At 41.0% G+C, this 25,802-nt stretch overlaps 1 protein-coding gene across 1 annotated transcript in view; it reads left to right on the top strand.

Annotated features, from left to right (window-relative positions):
* Positions 1–25,802, top strand: part of DOP1B (DOP1 leucine zipper like protein B) — a 2,336,114-nt gene that overhangs the window by 179,111 nt on the left and 2,131,201 nt on the right. The gene's annotated exons all lie outside the window — the stretch shown is intronic.

Here is a 25,802-nt window from a genome sequence, read left to right as displayed (position 1 = left end):
ACTTTTGTGGCCTGTCCAGATGTTGTAGGTGTCGGGTCAGGTACACGCCATATGAGATTTTATATTCGATCACTGGTGTAATGAGGGATGAGTAGAGAGGGATGATGACCTCCTTCCTGGATGCAAAACCTTTGGTTATAAGATGTGCCACATAGAAGGAGTTTCTGACCACAGTGGCAATGTGGTGGTCAAGGGGGAGGTGGCTGTTGACCTGGATTGCTAGATCTCTTATGGCCCCTTCAGTGTTCAGTGGGCTCCCATCAACGCACTAATTCGTGGGAACTGAGTTTTTTCCAAAGGGGATAATAACGTATTTTTGGTATTGAGCTTCAGGCCATGGTTCCGACACCAGTCATTGGTCTCAGGGAAGCCCTTTTGTAGGATGCCTGCATCACTTGGGGAGTTGATAATGACTCCTAGCTTGCAGTCATCAGCAAACTTGGTCAGCCAGAGTCCTTCTGTGTTGGCCTGGATGTCTAAGAAGTAGATGCCAAACAGGAGCGGGCCCAGATCTGAGGCCTGTGGTACTCCACTCATGACTAGTCAACAATCTGACTTTGAATCTGCAACTTTCACTCTGTGGGTCCTGTCTGTGAGCCAATTTGCAACCCACCTAGTGATGTAAGGATTGATGCTTAGTATGGTGAATTTATCAATGATGGGTCTATATCACATTAACAAAGTTTCAGAACTTCAAACACCATATGGCTGACACCATATGATTGAAGTACTGAAACTGTGTAAATGTAAAAAAAAAAACAAAAACAACAAAGTTAACTGCTGTAAGAAAGGGGGCAGGCCCCCCTGCACCTCCCACACCCCTTGCTACTTAAATATACCAACTCTGAGATCGCCCTACAACATAGGAAAGGGAAACCTTCCCTTTCCTGCGCCTAGCTCCATTAAAGTGCATTCTCAGAGTTGGTATATTTAAGTAGCAGGGGGTGTGGGGGATGCAGAGATGTTTGCCCCCTGCTTACAGCAGTTACATTTGTTGTTTTTGTTTTTTATTTTTTTTTACATTTTCGAAGTTTCAGTACTTCGATCATATGGTGTCGACCATATGGTGTTCGAAGTTCTGAAACTTCAATAATGTAATATAGACCCATCAATGAAACCTGAGTGGGGAATGGTATCAAAGCCCTTGGCCAGGTCGAGGTAGTCTGTATGCACTGACATACCCTCATCCACAGCCTTAATGACTGCCTTGAAGTCAACCAGGTTCAGCAGGCAGGATCTTTCCTTGACAAAGCCAAACTGTGTGTGGTCAAGAGTTTGGAGATTGCCTATATCTTCATTAAGCAGGTCCTTGTGCACGACAAATTAGTAGTTCTGTGTTGTGCACAGGAGTTGTAAAATATATCTAAATGTTTTAGACTGTGGTAGTTAATGTTTTTCACAGGGAAGTGGTATTTCACTTTTTAACAATGGATTGTGGATGAATTACCATGTATTCTGTATTTTTGGTTTTGACATGTCCACCAGTTAGCTGCCATGTCCTTACTGTGCCCCAGCAAGAAAAGAAACCTGGCTGTTAAAATGCTGCTATTTTGGTTTTGAAAGGTGAGAAGTTGTAGTATATGTACTACTTGAAGGTAACTAAACTGGTATTTACTTTTTGGCTAATAATTGTAAAAAAACACTATTGTGTGGGTTTTAACACCAGTAACTGTAAAATTTACAAAAAAATACAATAATGTTAAAATAAAATCATTGAAAATATTGAGTCATAGATTTTTGCCATAAACCCCAAGATCCTAAGATTCACTTAGAAATCCCACCTACAAGTTCTAAAGAATGCAAGTGAAAATAACTTTACGAGATTAAAACACATGCCAAATTATGTCATAAACTGAAATTAAATTTCTGAGCTTTGATTGTATTAATAGTCAACTAAACAATGGAGACAGCAGATGAGAATAAATAAAAATGAAATTGAAGTATAATATATATACAGACAATAATAACTTTAAAACTATGCCTTGTCTTGCAGCTAATGTTAATTGTTATTTATGATAGAAATCTATGAAATTTAAAACTAAAGCTGAAACAAGTAACCTTTAGCAGATTAATTTAGTAATTTGGTAATGCATAAATACATAGCTGGAAAATAAATTACAAACTTTATCTTTGCTGAATTGTGTAAATATCTATTTGAAATCCATTGCATCTCCAGCCTACATGATATCCCCCTGCATTAGAACACACTGCTAAGTGCAGCTATTGCGACATCAGACATTAACCAGGTGGGTACAGAACCACTTTTTGCTGTAGGGACCAAACTACCAAGAGGGCATTATGCAATTGAAATTAAGAAATGTGATACGTGATAGATCTGCACCTTTTTTGAAACCTCTGAAGCCAGGGCCTTTCATTTATAAAACAGCATTTATTTCAGTGTCACTAATCTAATAAACAAAAGTGAGTAAATAAATCCTGAGCAGGTGTATGGAGAACCACAGCTCTACTGTCAAATGCCACAAGGGAGACCTGAAGCATGAAGAAGTGGTATACATTGCTCTTCTAGCTTGTGCTTTCTTAAACATAGTAATAAGTATAGTGTGATCAAAACAGGAATAATACTTGGTGGAAATGATGCAGGGCCTAACAACTGCATTTATTTTTACTTTATTTTGTTTATTAGCCAGGGATAGCATACTGATCAAATGGACATTTTACAGGTTTGGCCCAGAGGTAGAGAAAAAAAAATTAATAAACATCTAGACTCAATAATTAACAAATTAATAAACAGCAATACAAGTTGATAGTTTTTCTAGTACACATCAGGTTCTGTAATATTTAGTATCTTGTTGTTTTAACTTATGGTTAGCTAATTATTTCTGCATCCCTCATAAAATCCTCCAAAGCTAGTTACGAAAATAAAATTGCCAAAGATTCCAAAGACAGCCACAAGGCATTCTATAACTATGTCAAGAATCTAAATGGCAATGCTCAGATCTGGTCTGAGTTACAACAGAATGGCATTAAATATACTGATCCCAAGGATATTGCCAATATCCTGGCAGATCGATTCATTGCCAACTTCACCCCCCTCTCACCCCCTAAATGGTCCATCTCAATACCGGAAGATTGCCAAATTCCGGTAATAAGGGCCAGACAGGTAAAAAATGCACTCTTCAAAGCTAAGAATACAGCATCCATTGGACCAGATGACATCCCGGGCTGTGTACTACATGAACTACAAAATGAACTGGCACCTCACCTAAGTGTCATGTTTAATCATACCCTCACCTCAGGCTTCATGCCCACTGAGTGGCGCACAGCTACAGTTATCCCACTCCACAAGGGGGGATCCACCTTGGATCCTGGAAACTACCGCCCCATCAGTCTGACGAGCCTGATCTGCAAGGCCATGGAACTTATAAACAAAGACATTGGCAACCTTAAAACACTGGACCCCACCCAGTTTGGGTTCGTGAAGGGCCAATCTTGTCTCCTGAACCTGATTCACTTCTTCGAATCAGTCTCCAGAGCCGTGGATGAAGGTAAGGCAGTCCACACAGCCTGTCTGGACCTCGCCAAGGCCTTTGACACCATCCCCTACTCTGGAATCATAGATAAACTTACTAAGCTGGGCATTAATCCCTATGTCACTTGATGGGTTGCCAACTGGCTTACTGACAGAACCCACACTGTAAAAGTAGCTGACACCAAATCCAGCTCCAGACAAGTGACAAGTGGAGTACCTTAGGGTTCAGTCCTGGGACCTCTCTTGTTTGGCATTTACTTCTCTTAAGTACAGGCCAACACTAAGGTACTCTGGCTAACAAAGTTCACAGATGACTGCAAACTGGGAGCCATTATTGAATCTCCAAATTATGTCGATACTCTACAAAAGGGCCTTACAGAAACAGATGCTTAGTGCCAGAGCCATGGGCTCAAGCTCAATGCTAAGAAATGTATAGATGTTATGTGATCCTATCTCGCCTACATTCTGTACTGATGGGCTCGGAGCCGATCCCTCGGCTCCGACTCGGCACGCTATGCCATAGAGCGAGGCCTCTTATTGGCTGAGCTATTTCTTATCCCAGGATGCACCACCACTAATCCCCCAGATCTCGTTTGCCGCTTACAAGCTAAGACGTGGTCTCAACTTGGCTGGGCTAAGTACTATTTATTTAGACTTTTCCTGTCAGGAATTTCCTAGTTTTCAACCCAAAAGCTGTTTTAACAGCTATTATTGTGATACGTGTGTGTTTTTGCTGATTCTGTTGTGAAAGTTGTTAATTTAGTTAAGGGAAGGTTTCCGTTTTAGTTAGAGGGGCCTTCCCCTTTTGCTATTCTAGCGCTATTTGTAGCTTTTATTAGTGGGTCAAGTACCCGTTTTAGTTAGAGGGTCTTGACCCTCTCTTTCTGTGTTTTTCTTGTGCACTTGTTTGTGTAAAAAAAAAAAAAATCTTTATATTTTGTGAACTTCTAAACTAATATTTTTTTTGTGTGCGTTGGGATAACTCTGTTGTTCTCTAAGTCATGTCTAAAGAACATAAACCCTCCGGGTTTAAAAAATGCACGAGGTGTGGTTTCAAGATGTCCATAATGGACCACTCCTCGTGCGTTTACTGTTTAGGCGCCAAGCACCTACAAGAATCATTTAGCGTGTGTCACGCCTTCTCATCAAGAGTCCTCCAGGAGAGGAAAAACAAATTAATCCTTAAGGGATTAATCAAGCCATCCTTCGAGGAGGCTTTATCTTCGTCTCCCTCTCCTTCAAAAAAGAAAGCGTCGGCTCCGACAAGTCTGTCGGAACCGACTGCCAAAACCCTAGGCAGACTTCTCCATCGGCTCCACGGACTTCGGAGCCGAGGGCGGAACGGTCTGCCTCGATGCCTCCAGCCTCGACCCCTCTGGTTTCGGAGCCGAGGACTGGGGCATCGAGAGGCGGGTCACCTTCATCGGCTCCACTGATATTGGAGCCGATGAGGGTTACCGGCTCAGACTCTTCCCCTTCGGAGCCGAAGTCCTTATCGGCACCGAGGGAAATTGCCTTGAGATCTCCCTCGGATCCGATAGTGGTAGAATCCATTCGGAGCCGGTCCCTGAGTCCTTTGGAGCCGATGGAGAAATCGGTTTGGACCCGATCGGTATCCTCCAGATCATCCAAGATGTCTGATTCGGACATCGACAGGGTGCTCCTAAGACTCTTCCAGTCTCCAGTGTTCCAAAAGCTAGTTTTGGCTCCAGCCCATTCGGCTTCAGAGCCGATGGTCCACTTCCCTACTATGGTTCCTCCTCCAACAGCCTCGGCACCGTTGGAGCCGGTGCTGGTGGAACCGGTGGAGGTTTTAGGGTCGGGCCCGACCCTTACTCCAACTCCGGCTCTTGGGTCGGAGTTCAGTACACGGACTTCTTCCGTCGGCCCTGGGGGGGATGCTTCGGGATTGATGTTTTCGGTCCCAAGTCTCCCTCTTGGTGTGTCGGCGGTGGGAGTGCCGTCCACTGTCGTGGCCACGGAGGTGGGACCCTCCCAGGATTCTGGTGGTCCCGCCTTCAGGGCTATGAGGAGTGCATTAGCCAAATCTTCCTTGGCTACCTCCACGGTCTCCCCAGCTCCTTCCCTGCATACCGAGACTGGGTCTTTGGCAGTCCCCCTGTCCTTAGACAGCGGAGCCCCGGGGCCTGAGGTTACCCCCACTGGGGTTTCTCCCCCTCCTGGAGGTCCTTCTGAAGCATCTTCGGAAGAACCCCCCCCAGGAAGAGATTGTGCAAGAGGAAGCACGTTGACTCCCCTGATGAGTCTCTTACATCAGACACTGATCTCGATGATGCAGAGGGGTCCCCTAAGTCATCCTCGGATGATGTCTCCTTTGCAGACATCCTGGAAGCCCTGAAACAACGAGGCGGCTGGCAATCCAAACCTCCTTCTGCTGATGAGTCGGTGTTCCTGAAGGCCTTCGGGGCTCAGCCCTCCGCCTCCTGGGTGTCTCCACCCTTCGATGAGCTCTTGGATTTGAACTGTCGAAGGGCGTGGGAACACCCAGACTCTGTGGAACCGGTGCCTGCTCGTCCGAATAAGTTCCTCTCGGCACCCCCTGAAAAAGAGTTTCTAACTAAAGGTGTGGCTGTAGATGCTTTGGTGGTGGCATCTGCTACCCTGCAAGATGTAGCAGAGGCTTCGACGTCCGTCCATCCTCCTAATAAGGAGTCTAGGAGCATGGATCGGTACGGAAAACGCACCCTGAGTTCAGCAGCCTTTACCTTAAGGTCCCTGAACTATTTGACGCACTTTACTAGATTTCAGAGGGATCTGATCAAGGAGCTTTCAGATACCCTCTTGGGTAACCTACCTGAGCAGCTGGCCCAGACGGTTGGCTCTCAGTTGGCTACTCTGTCATTGATATTAAACTCGTCCATGAGGCTCATTTCATATGCAGCCGAGGGGGCGAGTAGAGCGGCGGGTACAGGTGTTGCTCTACATTAAGGTCCTTGAACTACCTTACGCACTTTACTAGATTTCAGAGGGATCTGATTAAAGAACTATCCGATACCCTCTTGGGTAACCTGCCTGAGGAGCTGGCCCAGACGGTTGGCTCTCAGCTGGCTACATTGTCGTCCATTTCAAACTCGTCCATGAGGCTCATTTCTTATGCGGCCGAAGGGGCAAGTAGAGCGGCGGGTACAGGCATTGCTCTACGGAGACAAGCCTGGCTCCGCCTGTGTCATTTCGCGGAGGCCTTTAAGTCTTCCTTTGCCGATGCCCCCTTTGATGGGTCCTCCCTGTTTGGACCCAAGGTAAAGGACACACTGACCCGCTGCGAACAGGAGGGTAAGACTCTGACTGCCGTAGGGGCACGATTTTCCACTCCCTTTCGGCCTTATCCCAAGGCTAAAAGAGGAGGGAAAATGTGGTTCCGTAGATCTCAGAAGCCTTACCCCTCTCAGCAGGAGGATTCCTCTTCCAGAGGCAGGGGAGGGGGAAATTCTTCCGGAAGGCGCCGTCCCAGAGGCGGCAGAGGCCCTCGCAACACTGGAGACCGCGAGTCCTTTCGTGGCTCTTCAGCCTTTCACAGTCCCTGAGGGATTGCCCGACTGTGCAGCTCCGGAGCCAGTCGGGGGTCGTTTCTCGAAGCACCTAAAAGCCTGGGAAGGTATCACTCAGGACCGATGGGTGCTTCGAATTATCGCCGGAGGTTACACCATCCCATTCTCTCATCCCCCACCTCAGTCCAAAAAAATCCCAGACCCGCCACCCAGTCAACGGGATACTGCAGCCTCAGAAGTTTCAAAGCTGCTGCAAAAAGGAGTCATCCAACCGGTCCCCGCAGACCAGATCGGATTAGGGACTTACTCAAGATTCTTTTTGGTGCCAAAAAAGACCGGGGACTTGAGGCCCATTTTGGACCTCAGCATTCTAAACCGTTCAGTCAGAAAGTCCAAGTTCCGAATGGTCACCCTACAAACCATTCTCCCATTGCTGGAGAAAGGTGTTTGGATGTGCTCCATAGATCTCAAGGACGCTTATTACCATATCATGGTACATCAAGCATCCAGGAGACATCTGCGCTTCAGCCTAGGAGGCAGTCATTTTCAGTTCCGCACGCTGCCCTTTGGTCTCACCACAGCCCCCAGGGTGTTCACCAAGTGCTTGGCAGTCGTGACTGCTCACCTGAGAAGTCTAGGATTCCAGGTGTTTCCGTATCTAGACGACTGGCTCCTAACTGCCACCTCCAAGCATCTACTACTGTGGAGCCTTCAAGCCACTATATCACTGGGCAGTTCCCTTGGAATCACCTTCAATTGGCCAAAGTCTGTGTTGCTGCCATCTCAACGAATAAGATTCATAGGGGTAGAGATAGACTCAAACCGAATGCGGGTCTATCTACCTACAGACAGAATACAAACCATACAGACTCGAGTTCGAGCCTTACTTCCCAGGTCCAAAGCCCCAGCCAGGATGGTCCTGCAGCTATTGGGATCCATGTCCGCCACGGTTCTTCTAGTCCCCTTGGCAAGGTTGCACATGAGAATTCTCCAGTGGCTTCTTTCAGCTCAGTAGTCCTTTCAGGAACTCCCTCTCAGTCACCTCATATGGATCACGGAAACATGCAAACGGGACCTTCGCTGGTGGCTAGTGCCCTCCAATTTGGATCAGGGACGACCCTTTGTTCCACCTCCTCCTGCGGCCACTTTGACCACGGACACCTCCCAGATGGGGTGGGGGGGGCATTCCCTGGGCAGGTCAGTCCAAGGCAAATGGCACTCGGAAGAGACCCTACTTCATATCAACATCCTAGAAATGAGGGCAGTACTTCTGTCCCTTCAAGCTCTTCACGATTATCTCCCTCAGGGCGTAATTGCCGTTCACTCAGACAACATGTCAGTTGTCTGGTACCTGAACAAACAGGGAGGGACCAGATCCTATCCTCTTTGCAGAGAAGCCATGAGAGTTTGGGAATGGGCAGTCTCGACCAAACGCTTTCTAGTGGCTACTCATATACCGGGCAAATCCAATGTGATAGCTGACAGACTGAGCAGAACCATCCTCTCTCCTCACGAATGGTCTCTGAACATGACAGTTGCAAGTCAGATTTTCAGCAAATGGGGAGTTCCGTGTTGCGACCTCTTCGCGACTCCTCTAAATGCGAAGTGCAAAGAATTCTTCTCTCTAACCCCGGCTCCGGGGAAGAGCCCCATGGACGCACTAGTCCGTCCTTGGCCCACCGGCTTGCTTTATGCCTTCCCTCCAGTTCCTCTCCTTCCCAGGGTGATCCAAAAGGCATCTCTCTTGGGGAGCAAAATGATCTTAGTTGCTCCTTACTGGCCTCGTCAAGTATGGTTTCCCTACCTTCGGAAATATGCTCTGGAAGGTCCATGGTTCCTGGATCAGATCCCAGACCTTTTGGTTCATCAGTCGGGACTATTCCACCAGTCCCTGCACACCTTAAAATTGACTGCTTGGCTCCTCCTCTTCCGACTATAGTCAGGAGTCATACATTGGATCCAGAGGTTGTACACATATTATCTTCGGCCCATAAGTCTGCTACAAAGAAACTGTATTCTAGCAAATGGAAAAGATTTGCTATTTGGGCTCAACTCCGGGGCTTGGACCCCATCTCTATTCCCATGGCAGAAGTACTAAAATTTTTAACTTCTCTTTTCAATCAAGGCTCTTCAGTCTCTACCATCAAGGTCCAATTGGCAGCGATTTCCAATTTTCACGAATCCATAAACCCACCTTTAATGAGCAACAGATTGTGTAAGACCTTCTTGAAAGGTGCTGCTCTGTTAAGACCTCCGATTTCTCATCCTGCACCTCCATGGGATCTCGATGTGGTGTTACGCGCCTTGACTTCCTTCCCCTTTGAACCGGCGGCTACATGTGATCTAAAGTTTCTATCATGGAAGATTGCTTTTCTGGTGGCGATTACTTCTGCCAGAAGAGTTTCAGAGCTTCAAGCTTTGTCAGTAAAACTCCCGTACTTGGTTTTCCACAAAGACAGAGTATCTCTCAGGCCAAATCCTTCCTTTGTCCCTAAAGTTTGTTCCAGTTTCTGCTTACAACAATCGTTAGAACTTCCAGTCTTTTTTCCAAAATATTCTAACAAAGCGGAATTCATATTCCACACACTAGATGTCCACAGGCAGTTGCGTTTTTATTTAGACAGGACCAAACAAACAAGGAAAACAGATCAGTTGTTTGTATCCTTTGCAGACAATAAATTGGGCAAAGCTGTCACAAAGGTCACTATTGCCAAATGGATCAGGGACTGTATTACTCAAGCTTATTCCTATTCTAACAAAGAGCTTACCACCTCTGTCAAAGCTCATTCTACAAGGGCTATGGCTACTTCGATAGCATTTCATTCTAAGCTTGCCATTAGTGACATTTGTGCTGCAGCTACATGGTCTTCCCCGCACACTTTCATTTCCCACTACAAATTGGATGTGGCATCTAGAGGACGAGCTTCATTTGGTTCCACAGTGCTCAGGAGTGTTTTCCAATGAGCCACCCAGGATTTAGGTGCTAGGGACGCTGTCCCATCAGTACAGAATGTAGGCGAGATAGGATCACATAACATCTTTTAGTTATGTACTTACCATAACTTTAGATGTTTGGGATCCATCTCGCTTACATTCCTAATAACCCACCCTCCTTCCCCCTTCCTTGGAGATCAGAGGAGATCAGAAGGTCCGAATCCTGTTGTTTCATCTTGAAACATCTAACAATGTTATATAAACAAGTTGTGCATGTGTGCATGAATGCGGACAAACAAGATCTGGGGGATTAGTGGTGGTGCATCCTGGGATAAGAAATAGCTCAGCCAATAAGAGGCCTCGCTCTATAGCATAGCGTGCCGAGTCGGAGCCGAGGGATCGGCTCCGAGCCCATCAGTACAGAATGTAGGCGAGATGGATCCCAAACATCTAAAGTTATGGTAAGTACATAACTAAAAGTTATCCCCTTTGGGGAAAAACATGTACCCATGAATTACCACATAGGTGGCAGTACACTAAACACCGAAAGTGTGATAAGAGACTTAGGGACACAGGTGGACAGTGGTCTCACCTTCAATAACCACATTGCCACAACAGTCAGGAAATCCTTCTATGCAGCACACCTCATCACTAAGGGCTTTTCATCCAGAAAAAAAAGGAGGTCATTGTCCCACTGTATTCATCCCTCATTAGACCCATTATAGAAAACAACGCTCCATTTGGTATGTACTTCTCAAGACATCTGCAACAACTGGAAAGGCCACAGAAATACCTCACTAAAAGAATCACAGGCCTAAAGCAGATGCCCTATGCTGACCGCCTTAAAATACTCTGTCGCATATCGTGTACTCCGAGGCGATCTCTGCTTAACATACAAGGCCATGTCAAAATCAGAGCTGTTGGACATGCTACACTTGAAGAAAACCCAATCGCTCAGAGCCACACACTCCAGGGATCCAAACCTTGTCATCACAGTAAACAAAGCATGCTGGAGGAATAGGTTCCTGACTCAGAGACTCCCCAGACTCTGGAATAGACTGCCCATACATGTCAAGCAGAACACCTCTTTGGCCGGCTTCAAAAGGAACCTTGATGATTGGATGGGAGAAAGGAAATTCACCCCAGGGATCACGTCAGTCACCCTGCTAGACAGGGGTCCAGGGAAGTAAATAGTGTGGGAAGAAATAGCCAGGGAATTGTTATGGCTAGGCTTGTATAGGCCCTAGGGCTGATATCCTAGTACCAACCTATGAACCTATTCCAGTGTTTGATAAATCTATAACAACAAACTTCCGTAGATATTTACAGTAAAGAAATATAGAAAGGAGTAGTTAATATGTACTATTTATAGTAAGGGATAGTAGGTATGCCATTTGCAGTAGTACTTAGAAGAACTGATACATTGATAGATACTGTAAATGCTACTGTAATGGCTAGTTTTCATATTCTGGAAGAAAGTAAATCTCCACATAATTACAGAAACTATTACAGTTACATGTTACTTCTTGCCTTAGCGTGTGATAACATGCAGACTGGGTTACCTTCTGTGAAAACGGCTCTATTTGAGCTGACCATTCTGTTTCTAGCTCAGGGCATACAAATTCAATTTTTGAAATCAAGGAATAATACAGTTTTTTTCTGAAATAAGATGAGTTAATGTTAGACTTTTTGAATAGACTTGTTCCTTATGTAATATTGTAAAAACACATCCTTGTCTTTGCCTCAAAAGTACTCTGGGCATTTCTACAGGAGTATTACTTTTTTAGTTTTTAGTTTCTTTGTAAATCTTGTCACTGTGTCAATTATTACCACTAAGCTCTACTATATAAATAAATAAATAAATTAAATGTGTGTGCGTGTTTTATATATTTACACACGTGTGTGTGTACATGTATATATTTACACAAGCGTGTGTGTGTGTGTGTGTATGTATATATGTATATATATATATATATATATATATATATATATATATATATATATATATATATAGTACAAGCAGTTGTAATTGTTGGTGAAGCTCATCTTGTAGAACTTCTTTTGTGGATGAATTCAGATTTGTTGAGATGAAAATTTTTAAGATCACATATATTTTAATATTATTCCTTGTATCTTATTCTGAATCCCAGTTATCTATACCTTGCTGTATACAATGAACATGCTTGTGTAAGTGGTATTAACTGACTGGAATGCCCCTGGCCAAAAGCAGTAGTAGTGTAGCCGTGGCCCCCACAGAAACTGCCAAGTTTTGTTATTCATAAAGTATAGAATTAACATTAACTGTTCTGAGACTGGACAGAGTAGGTATGAGGTCAGAGACTCCTACAGAATTATTATTTAATTATTCATGTGTTGCTCAAATGTTTTTTTTGTCAAGAGTACAGTGCTGGTATAAACCAAATAAAAACATACAAAGCTCTAATGCACACTGTCTTCTGATTCAAAGTATACAATATGAAGTTATTCCTCTCTCAGTATTAATTGTGTTAAGTATATCACGATTTCTGTTTTTTTCTTGTTCTTACCACAAGTGAGTATAACTCAGATTTCTAGATGCTTCTATGTAGAGAAGAAAGCTATTCAGTAAACTATGTAACACGGTAATAAAATAGCACATTAGGTAATGGTGTAGCTAGAAACCACAGTGTACACGCACACACACACACACACACACACACACACACACACACACACACACACACACACACACACACACACACACTACATGGTTATGAGCAAGTCACTAAATCTACTTGTGCTCCTGAGTCTGTTACTTAAAGGAATATAAAATGCCTAATGGGACTTCCTGGTTACAGATAAGGCCAAACAGTTGGGCTGTCTAAGCTTGTCAGGTGTTTACCTTGGGAGGGAGCAAGGAACAGCCCAAGTTTTTAATCTCAAACTTTATTATGACCTTAACTTTATTTACTTACTGGAAGTTGGTACTGCTGTGACAGTGCTAAAGATAAGAAAATAGCATTACATTTTATTCACTCATTTAAGAACATTCTTATTACTCTGTTGCCATTAAAAAAAAAGTAGTATTCGTTTAGTTTCTTGTTGTGAAGTTGTGCTGGGTCACTAACAGAAAACATCTGAACAATGAGTGATATTATACCTTTATTGGGTCAGCATAAGTTTAGCATTTCACAAGCTTTTCCGCTAAGAAGGACCGTTTATCAGGAGTTAGTTAAGCAATAACTGACGACGTGGTGTGGTATGTTGAAGATTTACCCACGGTTGGTTTGGTTTAATCACCAGGGCGAAGCCCGAGTGATTAAACAAACGTAACTGTGGGTAAATCTTCAATATACCACAACCACGGAGCCAGTTATTACTATTATACAATGACATTATTTAAGAAAAAACTGCTTTTCTTAAATAATGTCTTTGTATAACGGTGGATTGCTGTTCTTCTGCCGGTTGTGGTATGCTGCTTCTGCATTTTGATGTACTGCACATGCGTGTGGGAGTTACATTCCCATGCATACCCAGTACATCAATGCTTTGAAACAGAAGCAACAGAGAAAATAAAGTCTCCATTGCTCCGTTTTCTCTCTCTCTCTCTCTTTTTTTTTTTTTATTGTTTTGGGGCAGTTTATACCAACAGAAAAAAGTCCGGGCGACCGGACCTTTTTCCATTGGTATATTGTGGAATTTATAACTGGTATGTTGGTTGGGCTAGCCAATCAGAGTGCACGTTTTCGAATATTAATAGGGAGACGTTGTATAATATGTTATACACCACTTTCATACCCATCTCTGTCTATTGGCTGATTGATAAAGACTTTAAAATAATGTGGGGAAAAAATCTTACTGTGAAAAAAAAAATCCTCAGATCTGCAGCTCAGACATCAATTTTATTTATTTATTTTATTTTACATTTGTTAACCGGGCTAGTCTGGCTGGATACATGTCCATTTTCAGCAGAGGCCCGAGGAGAAAAGCTCCACTATCAGACTAATACACTATAATATATGAAGTCATTAATAATACTATCTATACAAATAAAACTAAAAACTAATATAGTATAATACGGCAAAATACAAATGCAAATACATTATTTTGATACCTTAAACCCTGAGACAGTTAGAATGTATGAATATGGATATATGTTACCCGGACTAAATGCTAACTTTCTGAGATGGTTGTCATTTTAGATTCAGCTTAAAACCATCATAAAATCATATTTTGCTAGTTTAACAAACATCCATTCCCTTCGTTATTCTTTGTAATTATTCTTAAAAAGAACATTTTGTTATTTAATCTTGTTTACTGTATTCAGTATGAACATCACCTGTTTTGCATTGTGTCTGAGACACCCAGCCATTCACAGAAATGAGGGAAAATTATTTGTACTTGTTATTGATAGTTGGTGTTAAGCTGTGATTCCGTGAGATGGAAGGTTATTAGACAAAGTTCACAGGCTGGTTGAGGTTGATGGTTGCTTTCTGCTCATGGGATGGGATGCTAAAAGGGAGATTGGTGATAGAGCCACCTTTAGGTCATCTGATGCATTTTTTCTCTATGCCTTTTTATGCATTTAGAACACCTTTTTCTTCAGATGTGAGCGTGTTTTGTAAGTTTTTGCTTCCAATATGAATTATTTTGTAATTTTGCATTACATTTAAATGGCAACAACCTGTAGATAAGTTTGCTCATGACAAAGTGAGTTTTAATATGACTCTTAGCTGCAAATAAAGACAGCATGATGATCATATTTCTTCATTTCCTGGCTTCTTGCGCACTCATTTGGTATTCTGTTAAATCTTGCATTATTTCCTTTTGGATATGTCATAGCATCTAGTACATCTTGTAGTCCACTATATCAAATTATCATGCCATTATTAACACATGAGTGGGCACCACATTCCTGAGTGACAGAAATTTAACACTGATTGCTGAAAGAATTTGAGTGTGAGAAAGGGGTACCTGCAATTAAAATGTTTATAGAGTTAACTAAATCAAATAATTTGATCACTGTTTCTTTGTGAAACAAGGAAATAATCATGTCAGCTTAGGAACTTGACAATCTCAAAAAAATCAAAGGAGGTAGTGAAAAAGTGCTGTCAGACTGTTTACATAAATTCTTAAAGAAACTGTCTATGTAGTGTATGTATTTTTGTGTCAGCTGAGAGAAGGAAAGGTATAACAGTGCCAAACAATGGGCTTTCCAAGATGACTGCACACTGATCAACAGCTTAATTTCAGCTCTCCCAGTGTGAAAAAAAGCTAATAGATAAGCCAGTAATTCTGCCTATTTTAGTAAAATTTAGTTACTAGCTAGTAAGTACATTGCCTGGAAGCCAGCAAAGATGAAACTTAGAGAATCTGAAAGAAAATCACCTAGAAGAGGGTGAAGACAAAACACTGACTGGGAAGAATCCTGCAGTTGTTGAGCAAAAAGCAGTTTAAGCTCCAGCTTTGGTACAAGAGACTTCCAGTAATTTAGTGGAAATAAAATAACTCGCATGTGCTCAGAATTGCTTGAAGTAAGTGAAACATTGAAGGATTATATCGACTCAAATGCCAAACAGCTGGAAAAAAATGGAAGAACCTTTAAACACCTATTCCGATGAATTGATACATCTGGAAAAATCACAGGTTGAAATGAAGAAAAGGCGGGCTGAGTATAAGACTGCTCAACAAGAGCTGTTTCAAAAATGTTAGCATTAGATGACAGAGCAAACTGGAAGGAACAAACTTGTATTAATTTTATGAAAGCACAAATAAGTAACTGGACTGGTATTCTACAGCAGGATTTGTTAATTGAAAAGGCACATTGTGTGTATGCTCTAAACCTGCCAAGACCTGCAATAGTAAAGATACAGCCATACCATGAGTTGATCCTAAAAAAGTGGAGACAGTAGAGTGTTTGTGGAAAATGATAATTCACTGTACTCCAAGCTGAAAAGAAGCACATTTATCCCAAATAGGGAATATCGAGAGGTAGGTGTGAGATTCAAGCCGCTCTGTCCAGCTGTACTCAGAATATTTTCCCCTGAAGATCAATATATTTTTTTAATGCAAAACAGGCTAAGGGAGGAATACAAACGTTTCTCCAAGGGGGGGGGGGGGTCATCAAACAGAAGGGAGCTCTCTGATTCTCATACTTCTGATAGTAAGGCTCATAGAGAGACTTTGCCAATGAAACCTTTTCCAGTGCTCCAAAGGAAAATGCTTGAGACAGAAAAAAAGCATGAGTTGACTAGAAGAATCAGGAGTACCTTGGACTTGAACTGGAGTCAGTTTGGAAGATGGAGATGAACAGAAAGACCACCGAGACTGAAATTAGTGAATGTGAGACTATAAAGCATCAATCATATCTGTGAAATATGACTTTGCAAAAAAGTGGCTAAGAATGATTTGTTTTTGTTGACTTTGTTAACCTTGGGGAACCTGACAGGTGTATGCTCAACTTTATGCCATTAATATTTGGAAGGAACTAAAAGGGAAAAATGGGAAAAAGTAACTGTAAGTAAAACAATTTTTGTTCATGATAGTATTTGTAAAATACATATTATGTAAATTGCATGTTGTATAGTAACGCATTTTCAGAGACTTGCATGTGATAAAGATACTAAAGTAAACAGTTTTTTTTTTTTATTTTTTAGTTGTAAGAAATTTAGGCATTACAATATAAAAAGAAAATAAAGGCTGGACAAAAGCACTTTTAAGTCAATAGGTTGTAATCGTGGGCTGTTTGATTGGGGGATGGGGTGTAAAAGTGCACTGATTATAATATATGAAGAACTGAAATGTTTTCTTTTACTTTTGCATGGGTGAATGCCTGGATTAATTGCTTTGGCTTAATCTAATGACATTTTCTTTGCTGAATTCAAGTGTAGATTAAAAAAACATGACACCAAATTGCAATAAGTAGCTTTTTTATGCAAGTAAATGTTTAGTGCCAGTTGAGAAACATGTAGCTCAGGGCAGCTCTAGATTTTTATTTTGTTTCAATGGAAACAAGCTGACTAAAGGTGAAGCAATAAATTGAGAGGTCTGGACATTGTTTAGTAATAGAAATGTGAAATATTACATAGAGAAGCAGCTTGGTAAAAATATGAAATTATTAGAACTGAATATGACATAGCAGCTTTTCTGGTAACACAATACTTTAATGCATTTACTAGAACAGTGTACAGTTTAATTTTATTTAAAGATAGTGCAGTTTTTCTTAAGTCTTAACAGTTAATGTTTTCTGAAAGTATAGAATATGTTTTTCATATCTGGGAGGGGAATAACAATAAGAAAAGAACAGACAGTAATTAGTGTAAGTAGGAGTAAGCTATAATATGTGTGTTTGCATGGATAATCATAACTTGAGATTAATTAAAGCCTGGGAGTGCAGCTGTCAGTTTGGGACAACTGTACCTATCAGGAAGGCTAAATTTAATTATTTGATGATGTTTGTAATTTTGTATTTTTTATGTTAATATGTTAAGAAGGTGTCCTGGGGTGTGTTTGGTTTTCATTAAAACAAAAATTATTGTAAAATGTGACATGAATTCAACTGTATAAAGGATCAACCTGCCAGACATTAGTGGGTGCATGTAACACAAAAGCTGGATATGGTTAAAAAAGCTGTCATATATAATGGGTGGGAATAAGAACTTTTTAGCATAATGGCTACACTAAATGTATTATTTTGTAATCTGAATGATCTTACAGGTATAGACAAAGAAGAGTATTTAATTATATTAAAAAATGTAAAGTGCAAAGAAGTGAACATGTGAATTTGATAAAGAAACTATTTCAGGATGGATATTCAGCAGAATATTGGGGCAATGGAAAAGAGGAGTACTTGTACTAATTGCTGGAAGAGGTCCAGTAGTGATAGAAGAGAAACAAAAAGATGATAGCAGTAGATTTGTGGTAGAAAGAGGCTACTGGCAAGGGAGTAGGATAATGCTGGCATATATTTATATTTCAGCTATAATTGCTTTTATGGAGCTTCAAAAATATTTGGAGAAATAATCATCTTTCAGCAGGGAATATTACTTATAGGTGGGGACTGGAATTTTATTTACAACAGTGAAGATTTGCATTATCTGAGGAACGTAGAAAGGAAAATGTAACAAAAAATGTATGAAGAAATATTTGATGTGGATGATGTGAATTCAGTAGTAGGAACTCAGAATTTACATGTTATCCCCCAAGGTACAATAACTGAGCTAGACAGACAGAAATTATATTTCACATGAATATGCTCATTTAATTGAAAGCTTCAACATGTATCCAATAACTGTTTGTTTCAGATCATGCACCAATAACAAGTAAGATAAAAATCCAGGGTAATGAAGTTAAAATGAGACACTGGCACTTCCCCACTTACCTGCTAAAAAGAGATAAATTTAAGGAATGGGTAGAGGAACTTATTCATGGGTTATTAAGAACGATAGACATTTCCTTAGACGTTATAGTTAATAAGTGGGATAAAATGAATGTAAAGTTTAAAAATAGGGTAGAATAAAGTGACTCGCAGAACAAGAAGAGGTGCAGCTGCATAGTGTTAAAGATAAAATAAGGGAATATCTGGATATTATGCATGAGTTTAGAAATATTGCTGTTATTCAACTGTTTTTGATAATGCAAGAGCACAAAAACTCTTAGCACAACAACTTACGCAATACAAAGTAGAAAGGGTTATTACCCAGCTTAGGGAGCCACGAAATTAACTAGAAATCCTGTAGAGGTATTAAAGATATTTTGGACATCTTATAAAAATCTGTATAAAGCAAGGGAATGTGGAAATCAAGAAAAAAGCACAAATGGAAATATTTATGGAAGACTTGAGTATGCCAAGATTAAAGGCAGATGAGGCTCAACAATTAACAGATAAAATAGGCAGAGATGAGATAAAAATGGTGACATCTAATCAATGTGAAGGAAAGTCTCTTGGAATAGATGGCAATCCTGTGAAGTTCGGAAGCTAGGAGGGAAGAAAGTGATAAAGATCTGGAAGGTTTCATTTAGCAGTATTTTAAAAGGAGTGGAAGCACCAACATCCCAGAAGAAAGCTTTGGTGGCTGTAATACCTAAAGTCGCTTAAGACCCATCAGACCCAGCTTCTTGTAGGCCCATTTCAATTTTAAACCATGAGATAGCCTAGTATGAACCTATGAACACTATCTGCCCTAGGGCATTTATAAGCCTAGCCAGAGTGTATTTGGCTTTCGCCACCCACAACTATGTTTGTGAGTTAGTAGTCTGTTTCTATTCTATTCTATTTGCCAGACTTGATAAATATGGATCAGTGTGCTATTATGGCACGGAGGCAAACATCTGACAACATTAATAGAGTAATGATGGATGGATGGATGGATGGATGGATGGATGGAGAAAATACATCTGTTGTTGGTAAGTCTTAATGCAAAGAAAGCATTTGACAGAGTAAGCTGGAATTTTATGAGCAAGGCAGTGTAAGTATTGGCAATCTCTGATACTATAAGGTTAATTAGGAAGATGTATAAGGGATCGGAGGGAAAAATTAAAGTGGGATGGTTCTTGTCTGATATGTTGTGTCTGAACAGAGGAATCTGGCAGGGAGTGTCCTCTTTTCCCTTTGATGTATGCATTATATTTAGAGTCATTGCAAAGAAAATAAAGGACTCCAGAAATTCAAGGATATATTTGGTATGGTAATCAAGAAAAGTTTCCTTTCTAATTGGTACCTCCCCATAAGAATAGAAACAGACTACTAACTCACAAACATAGTTGTCTGAAAAGTGGTACTGCATAAAAGATCAGTATATGATCAAAAGCATTTTTTTAGGTGCTACGCTTAGTTGTTGTTTAAGTTGCCATGTTGTAGGCTATTCTTTCAGTTTTTAAAGACTTGTTATTGTCCTGTCGGCAAATTTTGGCCAACAACCCTTTTGCATATCTTTACATCATCAACAAAAAATTTTGAAATTATTTCCTCTGTCTCCAATGTTGTGCAACCTCAGACTTGGTGTATTTACTGTGCAGTAGTAAATGAAGAAGGGTTGGTGAAGCTTTTGTGTACAGGAGTTGCGTAGCTGATTTCTAAATATTTCATTAGTATTTTTGCAGTTTGATATTTTCATTTGTATTTTGATAATTCAAATTCAGATATATGGATGTCACTTTTCTGTTTTGCTTTTGATCCCCTTGTGCTGATAATCAAGTCTTTCCCTATTTTTTTTTTCATTTACCCAGTCATTCCCTTCAGGGAGATTATCTAGTGCTGATATTGTAAGGGGGGGGGGTGTACTGTTTTTTTTTCTCTGTGGCCCTATGTTTACTGCCCATGCTTGCCCATGTTGATACTTTTGAGGTAAAACTGCAGTGGGCATTGTGTAGGTCTGGCATTAATTTCTGTGAGTGACATTAGCCTGCAGATGACACAGCCACTCTCCAGAAGCAAACACTTTCTTCAGAGAAGCTCAAACAGTGCATGCATTCCAAGGCATTCACTTCTCTCCCACCCTGAGAGAGGTTCTCTAGCTCAGACATTTCATTCCTGTGTCCCAGTGTGGCCCCTCCAGTGCTGGTACTACTAACTGATCGTGAGTCATCCGGGTCACAGTCAGGGATCTAGCCCCCTCTACTCTGTGAAACCAACTGGAAGTCACATGAGTAGTTTATTTTACAACCAGCTCTTAGCCACCTGCCAAATTCATATCTAGAATATTGGATAGAGTCATAACCAAGGTGTTTTTGAACAGTTGTGGGATCTTTTTTATTTATCTTGTTAATGTTTACATAGAGAAAGCTAGTTGAGGCAGTGTTTTCTTATGTGTTAAAGTAGACAAGGAAATGGTTGACTGCATAGTAATATTGTCAATTTACACTGCTAGTTCACTCAGTTATGCAAGCAAGCAACACTTCACTTTGGAGGACCAGTTGCAGGGCTTAAAGGACTGAGTGGCATTTAGCTTAATGCCCCCTTCCAGGTGAAGGATGTGATTAACATTTTCAGTACCAGGATTGTAATCTGACAACCTTATTAGAACAAGGGATTTCTTAGGGCTGGTGTCAGGTGCTTTGAGAGTGAATATGCATAAAAACATACTGACTTTCCCTAATGGCATTTTTGTACTTTTGTGTGACTTTAGGTTATAGCGGGGAAAAAATACTGTCTGGTGTAGAATAAAAGTGTTTGCAAGCATCTATTAGTTTTGCTAGTGGGCGGATTATGAACTGCTGTTAAGGCATCTCTTCTTTGTAGGAGGATCCATTTGCTGATGGTGATAACTTAAGTTTACATTAAGCCAGCCATCATAGAAATGAAAGTAGAATGGAAATAATGATAGGAGTATAGTGAGTTACACAGAAGGTCAGCAAAGATGGCCATAAATAAGTGTTTCAGCACTCTTTCAGCCGCCTTAAAGGGACATATGAACATTTAGGAGCATGGAGGTTGAAAAGCTGTTATTACTACAGAACTTTACAGATTAGGAAGTACTATAGGCATAATTTCTGTGTTCTTACATTGAACATGACACTGCACTGAATTTTATTGCAATGTTTAAGAAAGCTAGAATTGCATTGTCAGTGTTACAAACCAGAGAATTACAGCTTGTCAAAATTGCGAATGTCTATTTTTAAGTATTTTCCCGTGTGTAGGGTCCTTCCCATATGCATAATTCTGTAGTGTATGTACATATATCATATATGTGCATGTATGTGTGTGTGTATATGTATAACTGTATAATATATTTCTGTAAAAATACTCTGGGGGTCACTACACACCTCAGGATAAGGGCAAAATAGAAAGTTGTAAAAAGTCAAATTTACACTGTTTTGATGGTTTGCAATTCTCTGGTTCAAAACTGCAAGCAAAATCCAGCTAGAATATATGGATTAAGGATATTGACTATAGAAGTTAGTATTTCTTACATATGGGTACTTAACCTAGTTTGACCATATATAGAATGGTGTTTCTAGATCTGGAGCTCTCCTGTAAAGAAAATAAAGTGGATAAAGACAATACAGAGAAAGATGCACTTTTTTCCCCAAAACTAGTATACAGAACATGCGAGGAGCAGTTAGTGGCTGTCAGTCTGTACTTCTAAGATGAATATAATGACCCTTAAAGTTTTCTGATCTTTAAACCAAATGAGTGTAAATGTAGGGATAGAATGTATAAGTACCTAAAATTTGCTGCTCCCACCAAAGGCAAGACATGTACATACCCCTTGTTCATTACACTTAAATGCCTAGTTTCATTTTCCGGATAGCAGTACTTAAAACTGCGAAAGAGTTCTTGCAAGTATGTCCATTGTTGTCAGGCATCATCCCACGCTTATTTAAACAGGCCATCATACAGACCATACCTAATGTAATTTTTCCTAGTTTGGTTCAGGATTACCAGCCAACTGAACAACTTCAGTCCTTAGACAGATTATTGGGAAAATTGTGTAATGTCAGCTGGTGGAACGTGTTAGTAAATTGCCTTTTGTCCCAGAACCATTGCAGGTGCTGAAAGAAATATTGTGTCACAGATATTATGTACTTGGACAATGATTAACTGGGGCATTGTTTTTGGATTTACCAAGGGCAAATAAGACAGCTCATACTCACAAGCGGTGAGAGTGTGTTGAGGAGATAGAAAGAGTACTTTGAGGGGTTGATGAATGAAGAGAATGAGAGGGAGAGAAGGTTGGATGATGTAGGGATAGTGAATCATGAATTACAATGGATTAGCAAGGAGAAAGTAAGGATAGCTATGAAGAGGATGAAGAATGGAAAGGCTGTTGGCCCAGATGACATACCTGTTGAAGCATGGAGATGTTTAGGTGAAATGGCAGTGGAGTGTTTAACCAGAGTTTTTAATGAAATCTTGGAAAGTGAGAGGATGCCTGAGGAATGGAGAAAAAGTGTTTTGTTACCGATTTTTAAGAATAAGGGTGATGTGCAGAGCTGTAGTAACTACAGATGGATTAAATTGATCAGTCACAGCATGAAGTTATGGGAAAGAGTAGTGGAAGCTAGGTTAAAAAGGGACGTGATGATTAGTGATCAGCAGTATGGTTTCATGCTGGGAAAGAGCACTACAGATGCAATGTTTGCTCTGAGAGTGTTGATGGAGATGTACAGAGAATGTCAGAAGGAGTTGCATTGTGTTTTTGTAGACTTAGAGAAAGCATATGACAGGGTGCCTAGAGAGGAGTTGTGGTATTGTATGAGGAAGTCAAGAGTGTCAGAGAAGTATGTAAGAGTGATACAGGATATGTACGAAGGTAGTGTGACAGCAGTGAGGTCTGCTGTGGGAGTGATGGATGCGTTTAAGGTGGAGGTGGGGTTACATCAAGGATCAGCTCTGAGCCCTTTCTTATTTGCAATGGCGATGGACAGGTTGACAGACGAGATCAGACAGGAGTCCCCGTGGACTATGATGTTTGCAGATGACACTGTAATCTGTAGTGAGAGTAGGGAACAGGTGGAGGAGACCCTGGAGAGATGGAGATATGCTCTAGAGAGAAGAGGAATATAGGTCAGCAGGACTAAGACAGAATATATGTGTGTGAATGAGAGGGAGGATAGAGGAATGGTGAGGATGCAAGGAGTAGAGGTGGCGAAGGTGGATGAGTTTAAATACTTGGGGTCAGTAGTTCAGAGTAACGGTGAGTGTGGAAGAGAGGTGAAGAAGAGAGTACAGGCAGGATGGAGTGGGTGGAGAAGAGTGTCAGGAGTGATTTGTGACAGACTAGTACCTGTAGGAGTGAAAGGGAAGGTCTACAAAAGGGTAGTGAGACCAGCTGTGTTATATGGGTGGAGACAGTGGCATTGACAAAAAAGGCAGGAGTTTGAGCTGGATGTGGCAGAGATAAAGATGTTAAGATTTGCACTGGGTGTGACAAGGGTGGACAGGATTAGGAATAAGTATATTAGAGGGTCCGCCCAGGTTGGAAGGTTTGGAGCCAAAGCCAGAGAGGCGAGATTACGTTGGTTTGGACATGTGCTGAGGAGAGATGCTGAGTATATTGGGAAAAAGATGCTAAAGATGAAGCTACCAGTTAACAGGAAAAGAGGAAGGTCTAAGATAAGGTTTATGGATGTGGTGAGAGAGGACATGCAGGTGGTTGGTGTGACAGAGCAAGATGCAGAGGACAGGAAGAAGTGGAAACAGGTGATCTGCTGTGGCGACCCCTAACGGGAACAGCCGAAAGAAGATGATGATGATGACATAAGACAGCTAGTTATTCTCTGCTTTTTGCATAACTTAAATAAAGGGTTTTGCTGTGGGACCTGTAAAATTAATTGATAACTGAGCTATAAAACATTTTAAGTAATTCTGGGCTGTGTTACTAAATATCTTTCTACCTGAGACTCAGTGTGGCTCACTGTTAGGCCATACTTTGTTTTTCCTTGTTTACTAATGACTTGGCTCAAGAGTTGCCAGGCTTGAGAACCGCTCTGTATGTGGGTATCCTGATCCTGCTAAAGGAAACCAAAAACGTTAATGAGATGAGGAAGGGACTACAAAGGTAATTCACTGACCTGTGCCATTGGTTGCACTCTAACAAGCTACTGGTAAATCCCTGGGGGGGGGGGACTCTCTCATTGTTGGGCTACAGGGAGTGAACATGGGATGGCCTATGAAAAAAACCTAACCTGCTTAATTATTCCATAGCCATCAAAGAGCAGCAGAGATGTAGGGGAAGCTGACACTCTCATTTAAACAGCAGAAAATCATGTAGACAGGTTGCTGAACCAATCAAAGATGCTTTTTATAGCAAGAGTAAACTTAGTATTGTTGTAAGCAGAGGAGCTGTCAGATTAAACTTTTTAATGCTCTGTCTTGAGTGCACATTCCCTTGTGCAACCCCAACATCTGCATATCACACCAATATCCCACAGACTATATGACCAATTTTTGTTGGTTTAATGTGCTATGTATACTATGGAAACACAATTCTTTTACTTCAGAAACTGTCACGTCCCAAGTAACCCCTTTATTGTCAACTCTTGACTTTCAGGCTAGTGTGTTTAAATTACTACATCCCCCTCCCTGTCTTTGGTTTAGTCTTTGCAGAAAAGGCTTCTAGTAAAACTGACCGTTGCCATGGAATCGGGTGGCCTAAAAAATCAGAACTGACCTGAATTGACTTCCTTTATGCCACTAGATCACCTCAGCTGAGTTGGCAGATATTGCTATAGAAGAAGTGGTTAATTAAATGATCCATTGAGACGTTGTTAATGCTTTATCAGATATTTATACTAAGACTACTGCCTAAGGTACTTACTTTCCATTGTTGGCCTCCTTCACTGAGTTGTTTCTCCATGTTAGTACATCTGTATTAGATATTGCTGTTGTCCGTTGTACTGCTTAGGAATTATTAGCATGTTCTTGTTACATATTTATCAATTATGTTTAATTGTTTTAGCATTTATTTTAATACTTGTTCATGCTTCTGGCTTGGGTTGTGGCTAGAACTTGTCCTTGGATCAGCCCACATATCCAGCCAACAAATAGCTAAAAGAACTACTAAACATTGTAAGATGGTACAGTTACATATGGCTGAGAAGTACAGGAAGAGAATGCAAAAAAAGTTCCTCTTCATTAGTAATGTATGTATGTGGTGAAGGAATCTGCCTGAGGAAATGGATGCTTCAGACAGTCAAAACAGAGCAAAAGGTTCAGTTCTGCTATATATTATAGAGGAGGGTCAGTATTGTAGATGAAGGGGTACTCATCTGCTTCGTAGCATTGTATTTGCAATGCAACAGTGTAATGGTAGATCTGTTGACCGTTGTTCAGTGGAACATCATACTCATTTTATTGTTGGTGAAATTAGACGTGAATGTGCTCCTTTGTCTTTTGTGGTTAGCTTGCCATTATCTTAAAAACAAAACTACTTTGCATGTTTGCTGAT

The sequence above is a fragment of the Protopterus annectens genome, chromosome 5.part0 (genome assembly GCF_019279795.1).
Source record: "Protopterus annectens isolate FY-2018-M chromosome 5.part0, PAN1.0, whole genome shotgun sequence".
In the NCBI taxonomy this organism is placed as follows: Eukaryota; Metazoa; Chordata; order Ceratodontiformes; family Protopteridae; genus Protopterus; species Protopterus annectens.
The sequence above is the reverse complement of the archived record's forward strand: the minus strand, read 5'-3'. Positions and strand labels throughout refer to the sequence as shown.